The sequence below is a fragment of the Macaca thibetana genome, chromosome 7, assembly GCF_024542745.1.
Source record: "Macaca thibetana thibetana isolate TM-01 chromosome 7, ASM2454274v1, whole genome shotgun sequence".
In the NCBI taxonomy this organism is placed as follows: Eukaryota; Metazoa; Chordata; class Mammalia; order Primates; family Cercopithecidae; genus Macaca; species Macaca thibetana.
In genome coordinates, this window is record NC_065584.1 from 106,108,534 (window position 1) to 106,123,036 (window position 14,503).

The 14,503-nt window shown below is 40.4% G+C and overlaps 1 protein-coding gene across 2 annotated transcripts in view; it reads left to right on the forward strand.

Moving 5' to 3' along the window:
- Nucleotides 1-14,503, forward strand: part of PDE8A (phosphodiesterase 8A) — a 155,870-nt gene that overhangs the window by 35,678 nt on the left and 105,689 nt on the right. The window lies entirely within an intron of this gene.

Consider the following 14,503-nt stretch of genomic DNA (forward strand, 5'->3'; position numbering starts at 1 on the left):
ATACTTTAAACAACATCAGTCTCTAGTATCCATCTTAGGGGCAAGCCATGATCTATTTAACTAGTCTCTTACTATTGGGTAGATGGTTAGCCCTCACATCATCTTTTGTTTAGTATTAGGAATTTGTAACATTGCCATGAAATGCTTGTTTCTATAATTATGTGTATATGTCTTATGATTTCTTTAGGATAATTCCTGGAAATAGAGTAAGGATTTTGGAACATATTGACAAATTGTTCTCCAGAAAGGTTTTACCCACTTGCAGAGCCACATTTTTACCAGTATGATTTCTTTTTTCAAAAAAATCTTTGCTAATTTGGATGACAAATAGCAAGTCGCTATATGAATATGTACTTATTAGATTGCTAGTAAGAATATTTTAAATGTGTTTTTTGGAATTGATATTTCCACCTTTGCCATTTTTAATGCTCTTTGATCATTTTTACTTTGGAGTGTAAGTACCATTTACATTAAGGTTATTTACTCTTTTTGGTTGTATAATGAAAATATTTTTCCTCTGTTTTAAAAATAGATTTTGGTGTTTTTGCGTCATGTAGAAATTGTCCTTTTTTATAGACTCTCCTAGCAGTATAGTTCTTGGGAGGTGTAGTTGGTCAAGGCTTGCTGCCTCCCTGCTTCCGTCTCTAAAGGGGTTGCCCTTTGGAGATAAGGGCAGTTTACTAGTGTGAACTTGCTTGGGTAAAAGGTTTTGGTGTGAGGAACTTAGGAGTTAAAAACTCTTCTGTAAGGGAAATTTATATGAGTGATAGATGATATTAAGAAGTTATTTTTAAATTTTCTTAGGTGTGAAAATGGAATCGTGGTTGAGTAGAAAAATCTACATACACACATAGATGTATTTAGGGGTGAAAAATGTGAGGGGTTTTCTTGAAAATACTGTAGCCAAAATAAGAGATAGATGTAGCAAATGTATCAACATTTAAAAATTTTTTGAGTTGAGTAATGGATTTATGAGTGTTCCTAATACTTTTAAAATTTTATTTTAAAGAAATAGGGTCTCGCTGTGTTGCGTAGGCTGAACTAGAACTCCTGGGCTCAAACGATCCATCTACGTCAGCCCCTACGGAGTAGCTGGCGTTAGAGGAGCACCGTGCTTGGCTTCTTAATACTATTCATTATTTTTGTGGGGTTTTTTTTGTTTGTTTGTTTTGGAGTCAGAGTTTCGCTCTAGTCACCCAGGCTGGTATGCAATGAATGGCATGATCTTGGCTCACTGCAACCTCCACCTCCCAGGTTCAAGTGATTCTCCTGCCTCAGCCTCCCGAGTAGCTGGGACTACAGGCACCTGCCACCACACCTGGCTAATTTTTGTATTTTTAGTAGAGATGAGGTTTCACGATGTTGGCCAGGCTGGTCTCAAACTCCTGACCTCAAGTGATCTGCCCACCTCGGCCTCCTGAAGTGCTTGGATTACAGGGATGAGCCACCATGCCTGGCCAATGTGTATGTTTCGAAAAGGCTCTTGGGTCTTTGGAGAACTTTAGGGGAGTTTTTGTTTTGTTTTGTTTTGTTTTTGTTTTTGTTTTGTTTTGTTTTTTGGCTCCCTGTGACTAGGATTCTCTTCTTAGTCTCTCTCCTGGCACTTTGCAGGCAGGGTGGTTGGTGATCTACATTACAAATGGAGCCAGCAGGAAAGTCAGAAATGAGTCAAAGAAGGAGGTTTATGGTTGCCCCTTTATTTAAATGATCATGGTCATTGGCAAATAATAGGTATTCTGTCTTAGGCACAAGATTACTAATCTTCTCAATTCTCTGTCTGTGTTTATTTTTTACGTGCTCTGTCTGCCAAAGGAGGAGAGTAGTGTTTTGAAGTCCTTCTCCACAGTTGTGATTTTGGGGAGTTTTTCCTGATACTTTTCACAGCTCTGGGCTTTAAGAAAACAACAAGGGCCCGGCGTGGTGGCTCATGCCTGTAATCCCAGCACTTTGGGAAGCCAAGGTGGGTGGATTACCTGAGGTCAGGAGTTCGAGACCAGCCTGGCCAACATGGCGAAACCCTGTCTCTACTAAAAATACAAAAGTTAGCTGGGCATGGTGGCACGTGCCTGTAATCCCAGCTACTTGGCAGGCTGAGGCAGGGGAAGTGCTTGAACCCAGGAGGTGGAGGTTGCAGTGAGCCAAGATTGTGCCACTGAACTCCAGCCTGGGTGAGACTCTGTCTCAAAACAAAGAAAACAACAACAAAAATTTTTTTTAATTTTGAAATAATTTTAGATTTAGAGAAAATTTACAACAAAATAGTACAAAGAATTCCTGCATAGTCTCTACCCAGATTGCCCAAATGTTATTAATATTTTACCATGCGCTTCTGTTTATTGTCTGTATGTATTCATATTATTATTTTCTTAATCATTTAAAGTAAGTTGCATACCCAGTGCCCCTTTACATCCCTTCAATGTGTTAATTCCTAAAAATAAGGACATTCTGTATTATCAATACTGTTATCAAGATCATGAAATTAACATTGTTACAGTATTGTTAGGTACCACAGACCTTATTCATGTTGTCCCACTAATTTCCTTTGTAGCTGCTATGGTTTCAATGTTTGTGTTCTCCCAGAATTCATGTTGAAACCTAATCACTAATGCAATGGTATTAAGAGGTGGGGCCTTTGGGAGGGGATTAGGTCGTGGGGGCAGAGCCCTTGTAAATAGGATTAGTTCCCTTATAAAAGAAGCTTGAGGGAGCTTGTTCTCCTCTCCGCCTTGTAAGAGCACATAACAGGTGCCATCTATGAAGAGCAGGCCCTCACCAGACACTGATCTTGGACCTCACACCCTCCAGAACTGTGAGAAATAAATTTCTGTTGTTTATAAGTTGTCCAAGCCTGGTGTGGTGGCTCACACCTGTAATCTCAGCAATTTGGGAGGCCGAGGTGGGAGGATCGCTTGAAGCCAGTTCAAGACCAGCCTAGGTGACATAATGTGACCCCATATCTGAAGGCAAATTAAAAAGTTAGCTGGGCTTGGTGGCCTTTGCTCGTAGTCCTAGCTACTGGGGTTGGGGGTGGTGGTAGTACTGAGGTGGGAGGATTGCTTGTGGCCAGGAGTTCAAGGATGTAGTGAGCTATGATCGTGCCACTGCACTCCAGCCTGGGCAACTGAGCAACACCCTGGCTCTTAAAAGAAAAAAAAATTACCTAGTCTAAGGTGTTTTGTTATAGCAGCCCAAACTGACTAAGACAATAGCAGAAGAAAAAAAAATACTATTATTTTCTGATCTCGTATCCAATCCAGGATCACACATTTAATTGTCATGTCTCTCTAGTCTTCAGCCTGAGGCAATTATTAAGTACTTGTCCATTGAGGTCTAGATGTTTTTGAAGAGTATAGGACAGTTATTTTGTAGGATTTTCCTTATGTTTGCTTTGTCTCCTGTTTTCTTGTGATAGATTCAGGTTGTGCACATTTGGCGGGAATACCACAAAAGGGAGGTTGTGTGTCCTCCTTACTGCATCATATCAGAAGGCACATTCCGTCTGTTTGTTCCATTACTGGTGATTTTCACTGTGATCACTTAAGGTGGTGCCTGCCAGGTTTCCTTAGTATTTTCTGCTTTGAAATGAATAAATATCTTATGGGAGATACTTGAAGATTATATACATAGTCTCAGTCATTAAGCTGTCACCAACTAGTTTTAACATTCGTTGGTCATTTTTGTCTGAAATAGCTAATACCACTGATAGTTGCCAAATGGTGAATTTTAACTCATGGGTAGCATGTTTTGACAGCTTGTTATTCAGCCACTTGGGGTTTGTGTTAGTTCTTTTCAGCTGAGATGTACAGCAGCTTTGTAGAAAAGGGCAGGTAGATCTCAGCATTAGTCCAAAGACATAGGTGCTTCACATTTTGTTCTATCTCCTTGGACAGGACTTGAATGGGTCGAGCTCTCACCCAAGCTGGATGGTGCACCCTGCCTCTGCCTGTTTGCTTTCCTTTAGCTCTAGCACCAGTCCACCCAGGCACCTTTGTCTGGATATTGGAAGTGGTTTTTATTTTTTGTAATGTCTGACACAGATCATATTAACTAGAATAAACTAGAATAAACAGGCAAGGCTGCATTTTTCAGAAGGGGCTATGGCATGGTAGTGTCATAGATTTATATATACATATATATGTGTGTGTGTGTGTGTATATATATGTATTTTTTTTTTTTTTTTTTGAGACGGAGTCTTGCTCTGTCACCCAGGCTGGAGTGCAGTGGCGTGGTCTTGGCTCACTGCAACCTCTGCCTCCGGGGTTCAAGCAATTCTCCTGCCCCAGCCTGCAGAGTACCTGGGATTACAGGTGCCCGCCACCACACCCAGCCTTTTTTTTTTTTTTTTGTATTTTTTGTAGAGACAGGGTTTCACCATGTTGGCCAGGCTAGTTTTGAACTCCTGACCTCTGATGATCCGCCCACCTCAGCCTCCCTAAGTGCTGGGATTACAGGCGTGAGCCACTGCACCCAGCCAGATGTATATCTAATGGGATCAAGAGAATATTTATTTTGTTAAATGGAAGATGAAGATATGAACATGTTTACATGCTAAAGGGACAGAGTTAGTAGGGGAGAGATTAACAATCAAGACAGACGGTACTGTTAAGGGAGGTTCCCTGAAAAGGTAGACCTAGGTAATGGGGTTAGCTCTTGTAAGAGAATGGACACTCAGGAAGAAGGTGGAAGGAATGAAGGGAGGGGAACATTACTGTTTTTCAGGTTATGAGTAGGCAAACATTTGAAGGACTTGTTCCCTAGTTGCCTCATTTTGCCTTGTGAAATAGGAGTGAGATTATGTCCTAAGAGTGAGCAGGTACAGTTCTTAAGGACATCGTTGAATAGGTAAAGTGTTGTGGGGAATAAGAGCGTTGTCTGGGGTTCACCAAAGGATTTCTAGGCTGCTGGTGGTAGAGACCATGAATTCTTGGTGGCCTCAGTCTGCATGGCTCTGTTATTTTCTCCCGCAGTGGTTATCAGCTCAGGTGGAGAAGCATAGGAAATAATTGGGTTGGTTGGGGATGGGCTTTGCCACATATTGTGGTGGGAAGGCAACGGAGGTAGGAGAGCAGAGGGTGGGACAAGAGGGTAGGACTTTGTTTGGAGAGGTGGTTTGTGACTCCATGGTGGTCTGTACAGACTTGGGGAGGTGGGATTGGAGAGAGAGTAAAAGAGTGAAGGTCTTGAGGAGGTCAGAGAATTATTGGGGGAGGAATTAGATTCAAGATTGCTAGCAGAATAGGAATATTAGAGAGTAGGATATTGGAGTTTACCATTTTCATTGTGGGACAGTTCTGGCTGATGAGGGGCTGGAGTGGAGCAAGGTAAGGTGAAGATCACTGGGTTGTGAGGAAACTTGAAATTGGTTTATGGGTTATTTATATGGACATTGACACCACCAGGTCGATGGGAGGACATTGGTGGAGGGGGGATGACAGTGTTCCAAGTGTTCAGGGAAGGGGGGAGAGTTGAGCAGGAATGAAGTATTGAGGCCAGATGGCATGAACACACTTAAAAGATGGCATTTTGGTTGCCAAGGGATCAGGGATGGTTTGGACCTGGAGGTTTGATGGAACTGGCTGTCCACAGCCTCCAAAGATGCCTTGATGCTATGAAGAGTGGAATTTGCTCAGATTTCCAAAAAAAAAAGTTGGTCATTGGGTCTTTGCTTGTATTTCTTCTTCCTGTAGCTCCCTTGCCTACCTTCTCTACCTGGCTAACTCCTTCTGGCCCTTTAAGACTGAGCTCTGAGATCACTTCTTCCAGGAAGTCTTTCTTGAACTCTCTGATCTGTCTGTCTGCCCCTATACTCCTTGTGCTTATCTCTAACTTAGCAGGTATCATACCATATCATCATCGTCTGCTGTCCTTCTCTCCCCTACACCATAACTTCCTTGATGAAAGCAGGGACTGTATCTTTGCATCCCTGGCCCAGTACCTGGCATATATTTGGTTGAACTATATGAAATTGTCATTTACGAAGTGAATTTGGTCTAGTTTGTAATTTTCTCCTTAATAGGTGACTTTCTGTTGTCAGCTCATCTTGAATCTTTTTCTGAAGTTACAAGCCCCTCCCTTATTTGGCCTTAGCCAAGTCCCATGCAGGTTGTTTCTCTTTTAGTGACCAACTAATTTCTATGTGGGCCAGTCAGTCTTTCATCTTGCTTAGGCTTTTTTTTTTCCTTTTTTTTTTTTTTTTTTTTTTCTTTACACCCTCTATTATTCCTGCTGCTTAGGCTTTTTGTTACATTAACTTCCCTTCTGCTTTTCTCTACCCTCAGCAGAGGGGGTCAAAAGAAACTTCTTTGTTCTCAGTCTTCCTTAGCTGCCCCAAATTTCCCAGTAGTTTGCGCATGCGTTTCATTCCCCTGTTGACTCTTACGGAGTTACCTATGTGCCAGGCAAAAATTAGGACTTGTTCATTCTAGTTTCTCTGCTTCTAATGTGTCTCATACTGGTGTTTGTTCGCTCAGATGTGTTAATGGGGCTGCCGCTGCTGTTGTGGTTGTTAGTCATTCCTTTGAACAGTGGCTTTAGCTTACCAATGCTCCAGATACAGTTTTTCAGAAACTCAATGATCTGTGTGCATTACACATTAAAAAGTGCATTGAACAACAGCATATCCAGATTAAAAACAAACAAATTAGATTTATCGGGTGTTTTTTCCATTATGGGTTGGGGCAAACATGCTGTATATAAATGAGATAAGCCTTTTCTTTCCCAGTCTCAGACTGAGAATTGTTTGTTCTTGATTTGTGATCACCAAGAATGTAATATAACTGTGCTCTTCAGATCCCAAGGCCACCATAAGTCCTGGATCAGACCTGTTTCTTTTGAAGTCACCTGAATTCTGACTTGAGGCTCCCCCAACCCTTACTCCCACTACCCCGTTGAACTGGACCACTTTCCTTTTAAGGGGCACTCCCTTGAAGCCAGTTCCCTGAGGTGACCTACTTTCTTGAGGTGCTTGAAGAGCTTCCCTTTCATTTGGGTGGTTTCCTCAGTGCCCCCATTCCCAGACGTTTTTTCCTGGGAGTCCTGTCCTATTCATGAATTTCCTGTTTTTTCCAGGGGGGTGGGTGGGGGGTATGGGGGCGGGCAGTACTATGTTATTATCATAACTAGTGACATTTAAAGAAAGAAACCCAAAGCCCAGTTAACCAATTACACTTAAATTCTCTGGGCCCAGGCCTGCTGGATACTCTCCATCTACCAGAAATGCCTCTTATCCCCCCTTCCCCTTTTTTAAACTGCTAATTCTTAACGGATTAATCTGAGTTTATATTTAGATGAAAGTTATTCATTAACAGAAAAGCCTGAAACTGTAGACAGGGCTGACAGTGTTGAAGTGGATAGAGATACATAGGCAACCTTTAGACCAAAAAGTCTTTGTGAGGCACTGGAGTCTTTAAGTGTCTGCTTTGGCACAAGGACATCACGTTTTCCTTAGGAAGCCAGGAACACCTTGAGACTCGGGCCAGAACAATGTGGCTCACCTTTGAGCTTCAGGTTTGGTCCCAGTGAGTCTCTGGCCTTTTTGATGCTGACCCATATATATGGGGCAAAACACTCTGTAATCTACTTTACCCCACTACACCCATCCCATCCATCCCTAGTTGCAAAAATTTCAACTTGTATGAATATGCACATATTCAGTAGTGGAAACTCAGCACAGTTGAGTGCCAGGCTTCAAATATGGAATTAGTGACCTCTGAACCCATGTTTGTCAAACTGCCTACTAATGGGTCATGATATCAGTTTAGCAGATTATGCCTAGCACTGTTGTTCCAGTTAAACTGCTGTGAAACAAACCACCCCAAACTTAGTAACATTAAACAGTAACCATTTATTATGCTCATGGATTCTGTGGGTCGGGAATTGGACAGGGTACAATGCGGGGTGGCTTGTCTTTATTCCATCATGGCTGGGGGTTGGGATCATTTGGAGGCTTCTTTACTCCACATCTGATGCCTGGGCTGGGGTGCCTTGAAAGCTAGTGGAATCAGCTGGGACCAATGACCGGAACACCTATATGTAGACTCTCCATGTGGTCTGGGCTTCTCACAGCGTGGTGGCTGGGTTCCAAGAGAGAGGTTCCCCAGAAGAAGCATCTAGAGAGCCAGTGTTCCAAGAGAACAAGGACATTTGATAACCTTGTCTCTGAAGTCACATGTCATCACTTCTGCTGTTCTGGATTTGTGGATGCCATCTCAAACCTGCACAGATTCAAGGGAAGTGGAGATAGAGAGTTGGAGATCTATATCCCCATCTGTCAGTGGGTAGAGAGTCAAAAGATTTGTGGCTGTTTTTAAAACTACTACAACTTCATTTTAAAACAAGATAGATGCTTGAACCCAAAAGTTTGAGGCTGCAGTGAACTATGATTGTACCACTGCATTCCAACCTGGCCCTGTCTCAGAAACAAAACAAAACAAAACAAACAACAACAACAACAAAAACTGAATTAAAAAAATAAAACAAGTTAGAATATAGAATAACAGAGTGCCTCATGTAGTCAAAAAAGGCATTGTGAAACTTGGTGTTTCAGTTATGTTTGTCTGCGTGTTCTGGTTTATGAGGTAACGTTTTTCTTTCTGTGGTCTACAAAAACATTTTTTAAAACACTGCTTAACTGTAGTAACACCTAATTTGGTTTATGAACACCAAATTTTCTCTCTTAATACTTCAGTTAATAGGTTACTACTGTGTGGTTCTTTGTTATAAAGATGAGAACCTAAGGAATAATTGTCCTTTGCCTGTAAGAACAAAAAGTCCTTTGGGACCTGTTTTCTTTGCCCTCCGGGACTCCCTGAAAGCCTTGTTGGACTGTGGACCAGTCTTGGAGAGTCAGTGCACTGCAGAATGGGCTGTGGTCTGGGCCAGGAGTCAAAACTTCCTTAAAATGTTAGTCCAATCTTTGCCAGTCAGTTTCCTAGAGTAGCAAACAAATGTGAAATGAAGAGGACATACTTCTTTTTAGAGACAGTCAGAAAATATTTAGCCAACTGGAAGCCCAAGAACTATTCATAATAATAGAGAGACAGCTACCCAGCCTGAGCAAGGTGGTGTCTGTGGTAAAACAGTCTCAGGAAAGGCTTTCTACCTTCAGTGTTGAAATCAAAAGGAAATACTGAGATTGGGGTCTGCTAGAGAAGACATGCTACGTGTGTTGCCAAAACAATCTGCCTTCCTCCCCTTGCTGTGACTTACTGCATTTAGTTATTCCTACCCTTTCAAGGAAATGTGCAAAGATGACTGAGCAATGGCATTTACTGTCATCTTAGAAAACACTGCATTGCAAAACAATTTTTGTGGAAGAGTGTGATTAAATGATACATTTTGCTCACATATTTTAGAAAATTTACACAATTCTGTGCTTTTATTTCTTCTTATTAAAATGATACATGTTTATGCTAGAAAGCTAGAAAATACAGATAACTATTATTTTACCATGTAGAGGGGGTATTATTTACCACTGATTTTTTTTTTTTTTGGTTGCATATCCTTCCTGCCATTTTTCTGATATGTATACATTTTAAAAAGCAAATGGGCTGTTGCAGTACACTGTTCTGAAACTTACTTTTTAAACTTAGATGAACACATTCCATGTCAATTAACGTACTTCTATTATAAAAACTTCATAGTGTTACATTGTACAGAAATAGTATTTGAATGCTTAACATTCAAATGTTAACAGTTAAATGTTGTCGACAACATTTAACTGTGGTAAACAATGCTGTGGTGAACATCTATTAATATTTAACAATCTTTTTTCTAATCATGATTCTTAAAATTTTTTTAAAATCTTTTTTGAATACATATGTACATGGTACACAATGTTATGATTTTCCTTAGGAGATACCTATCTAATTTGATCTGCTAAATCACAGAGCATGAACCTATTTTAATTATTTATTTATTTTATTTTATTAGAGACAGGGTCTTGCTCTTATCACTCAGGCTGGAGTGCAGTGGTGTGATCATAGCTCACTGCAGCCTGGCACTCCTGGGCTCAAACGATCCTCCCTCCTCAGCCTCCCAAGTAGCTGGGACTACAGGTGTGTGCCAGCACAACTGGCTAATTATTTTATTTTTTGTAGAGACAAGATCTTGCTTTGTTGCCCAGGCTGGTCTTGAGCTCCTGGCCTCAAGTGATCCTCCCTCCTCAGCCTCGCAAAGTGCTGCGATTACAGGTGTGAGCCACCCACCACGCCCACCCAGCGTGGACATTTTGAAAGCTTTATATGTGTACTGCTAAGTTGTCCTTCCCAAATGTACCAGTTTATACTCCTACAAAACTGTTCTCTATTCCTTGTATTTCACAATTTGATAGAGAAAAAAGTCATTTGCTTTCTTAGTTGTGTGATTTATTTGTGTTTTAACTTCTTACCATTTTATCTCTCTGTTCTTTAATCCTTATCTCAAATACCTCCTACCTGACCCCTTCCTAACACCTCCCAGCACAATGAAGACTTCCCATCTGCTCTGTCTTGTGGATTTTTCTTGTCCTTTCCAGTCACCTGTGGTTTACTTGAGAGCATTAAGCACTGTATCTGACTCACTTTTTAATCTTCTTTTGCATGCAGCATATTTCATTGCATATGTTTAAGATTCAGTAAATATTGAGTTAAATTGCAGTCCAACAAAAAGGATTGATGGCAGCACAAAATAATCTGTCGAGAGACAGAAATGTAAAGAAAAGAAATGTTCATCAAGCTGAAGACCTTGCAAAGCTACTTTGGAGAGGGCATTTAGTATTTTATTTAGGAATTGTCATTTGCCTGTAGTAACAAAAGAAAGGCCTCTCCTCTTTTTGAATCATTTTCATTTATAGCTAATACTTCCTTTAGGCAGCCCAGCCCTGAAATTCGTGGTTAATAATAGCCAATGTTTTGTCAATATTCTTATATTAACCATAGGTAGTAGGATCCTCTGAAACCAGGACTTTTTTTTTAATGACCCAACTTATTGTTAAAAGAGATTTTCTTAATAAGTTAGTGTTGGCTACCATTGGAAACTTAACATCTCTTTCCTATTTTCAATGCCTTTCCCTTCTCCCGTTGTATTTGGTTGAGACCCCTTCAGATCTGTTCTGTCCTCACAGGTCTTTTTTTTTTTCTTTTTTTTTAAATGACTTTAAACTTGGAGCATCAGTCACAAATTTGCAGAGACAATGCTATTTTCTACTGAAGGCTTTTTTCTGAGCTTATTACCTCTGTTATGTTTGCCTTATATCCATCTTCTTCCCAAATATACATTTTACTTCTATTTATTTATTTTCTACATGAATTTGTATATATGTGATGCTGAGTGAAATTACAAAAAAATGCAATAGTAACACACAGTCTATAAAACCCTGGAGATAGAAACATTTTCTGGTGCCTGACACTGCTGGACTGGACCCTTCTCTGAAGCTGCACATTCTGCCATTATTCATCTTTGAGTGTTAGATGGTATCAGTCAGGACCCTTCAGCTGCAACTAACAGCATTCAGAACTAAAAAGCGACTTACTTTTCTCACATAAGAAGTCCAGAGTCTAGAAGTCAAATGTCACTCATATGACAATGTCTAAGGCAGGTGGGAAGGGGAACACTCTTTTAACAGGGAGAAAGAAGTCTCCACCTCTCCCCAGCAGGCTTCCCCTCAGGTCCCACTGGCCAGGGGTTCTGTGTGCCTCTGCTCTATCCTAAAGAGGGTTGCAGAAGGAGCATCTGGTGGCTTCCACTGCTGTCAAGGGAAAAATGATGTTGAGAATGTGACCAACAGGTGCTGTCAGAGGCATAATTCTCACTTGCATTGAGCTCCAACCTCCCTTCGGTTACTTCCATAGGTGAGCTCTAACTGTACTCTAAATTAAGAGTCCCACAACCATTTTATTTGTCTTTCTTTTTGTAAAGTCCTAGAAGTGTTGAAAACAGAGGGTATGATTCTGCCTGAGTTTTGTCTCCTGCTTGTGGAATGTTTTCAGTTCCTGGAACCTGAGGTTGTGTCTTGCCCCTGTAGCCTCCATTGAATCTGGCCCAATTTGGTATGATATCCTAGCCACAGCCTCTTTGTCTCCCAGCCACAGTCACCAGTTCCTTTTCCTGTGAGAAGTGAGAATTAGTCACTTACTTCCAGTGCTAAGCATAATCAGAGTGAGGAATGTAGGAGCAGCTCTAAAAACTTGAGAGCTACTGGTGTTGGAATTAGTTTTATTGCTTTTAACCTGGTATTTGTGCCTGGGCACTTAAGTGCTGCAGCACTGTTAATTGCTGAGACCCAACAAGGCCCTCTGTCATCTGACCCTGACCCCTCTGCAGCCTCATCTACTGTGGAATCTTACATTTCAACCATACTTAGTCATTTACTATTCCTTCACATGCTCAGTGGCTTCATACTTCCATGCCTTTGCACATAATATTTTCTCTTTCTAGAATGTTCATTTCCCTCTTCTTATCTGGTAGAGCCCTACTTTTCCTTCAAGATTTAACCTCAGCAGGCATCACTCCTTTGGAAAACTTTTGTGATTTTTCCCTTGGGCAGAGTTAATAAGTTACTTTTCAGTCACACTCTGTACAAGTTCTTGTTAAACATTCACAAAGTGTTGTAATTATCTGTTTATATTTTTCTATCCTATATTTAGCTTCTGGGAGATGGGATTTATGTTTATTTCTATAATATCAGTACTCAATATAGGTTTAGTGCATAAAAGGTGCTTTATAAATGTTGAAATGAATAAATGACAATTTTACATCTAAACCTGCTGATAAATATCAACTTCATATCCTTCTTGTAAGAAATCTGTATATATTAGGAGATTATAAATTATAAAATACACAAGCTATCATGTTATCTAAAACTGAATCTGATAGCCCATCACATTTCTTATTTGGCAGACTAGACAGGCCTGGAGTGGTTAAGTGGACTAGCCTAGGCCACATAATGATGAGAGGCAGAGATAGGACTAGACTTCTGTGTCTTTGTCTCTCACGTAGCTTTTCTTGTAGTTTCTATAACACCATCTTACCAGATAGGTGAGGGAGATTTGGGATTAGCATCGTATGTGTGTCGTCAAAAACCCTGCCTTTGCTCTCCTCACCTGTATGGTTTTGTTCACGTGGACCTTCCTCTGGCTCTCCGCTTGCCGGAGTCCTGCCCTGTTGCTCCAGACCTAGCCTGATTCTTGCCTTTTCTGACCATCTCAGTCAGAATCACTTAAACCATTTTCTGAGTTTGCATAGCTGTTTATAGCACATGCAGCAATACCATGCAGTGACTGAGTACAACCCTCAGTCCACACCCGTGCTTCCTAGCTGTGTGACTGACAAGTAGATTAACCTCTCTGAGTCTGTTTCCAAATATCTAATTAGGAATAATAATAACAGTTCCTACTTTACAGAGTTGATGTAAGGATTAAGATGTTCTCTGGTACATAGTAAATATCCACATGTTACGTGCTATTATTGGTGTTGATGGCCTGATTACTATTCATAAATCGCTAGAGGCTGATTACTGGCCGCCTCTAGTTTCAGCTCTTCCTGTGTCTGACTGCTTATTGCTGAATCCAGGGTTGCCCAGTTTTGTAAGGGACATATCCTAACCTACAGGTTACCCTCAAACACTTGTTGGAATATTTTTGCGAATAACATTCACTTAGGATTTTTGTTCCCAGGCACACACCAGTGCTTTGTCATGTAGAGGTTTGCTCATTTGTATAGGTGATGTTACTTTGAAAAAGTGGTTGTCTCTAAGGTCTGCTCAGTGAAAGAACAGGATGTTTTCTCTCTTTGCTTCACAGCCACAGCCAGCTGTGAGGTTCAGTGTTTGTATAGCTCTAAGTCTCTGTTAATTAAGGAAATGGACTAGAAAAGACAGTTTAATGAAAACTCACAGACAGTAGGCAATTTGCACACATTCCCTTGTTTGACACCATAGTACAAGCTCACCTCTAGATGTAAAAGGAGCAGTCTGTAATTCTCTTGACCCTCTTCCTGATTAATATCCTGTAGACATTGTCTGTCCGTGGTATAAGAGTTGGATAGTTTTGTTTGGATTTTCTGTATCTTGTAAACGAAAAACCAGGGAAAGAAAATACAATGTATTTATTACACTGGGAACAAAGGTCATGGAAACAGTAACTTTTAAAAAGAGCCCTTGGTTACCTAGCTTTTAAAGACCTAGGCTTCCTTGTTCTATTTCTAAAAGTCTGTGGAATAAACCCCTCATTTTCTCTGATTTACAAGGAAACTAAAGTATGGAAAATTTGATCTTTAAGGGGCATGACTTCTGGTTTATGGGATTGTTTAAAAGTTTAAACATGTTAGTGTCTTATAATACTCTTAGTTAAAAGGAAGTTCTCTTGAGTATCATATAACTATTAAAATTAGAATTTAGATCTGTATTTTCAAGAAAATACTCAATTTTAAATGGAAAAATGCATGGGAAAAGGTCAATTTAAATGCATTTTAAAAAATCAAAGAATATGTGCTCATGTTAACAAGGATTACTTTAGGGTAATGAGAT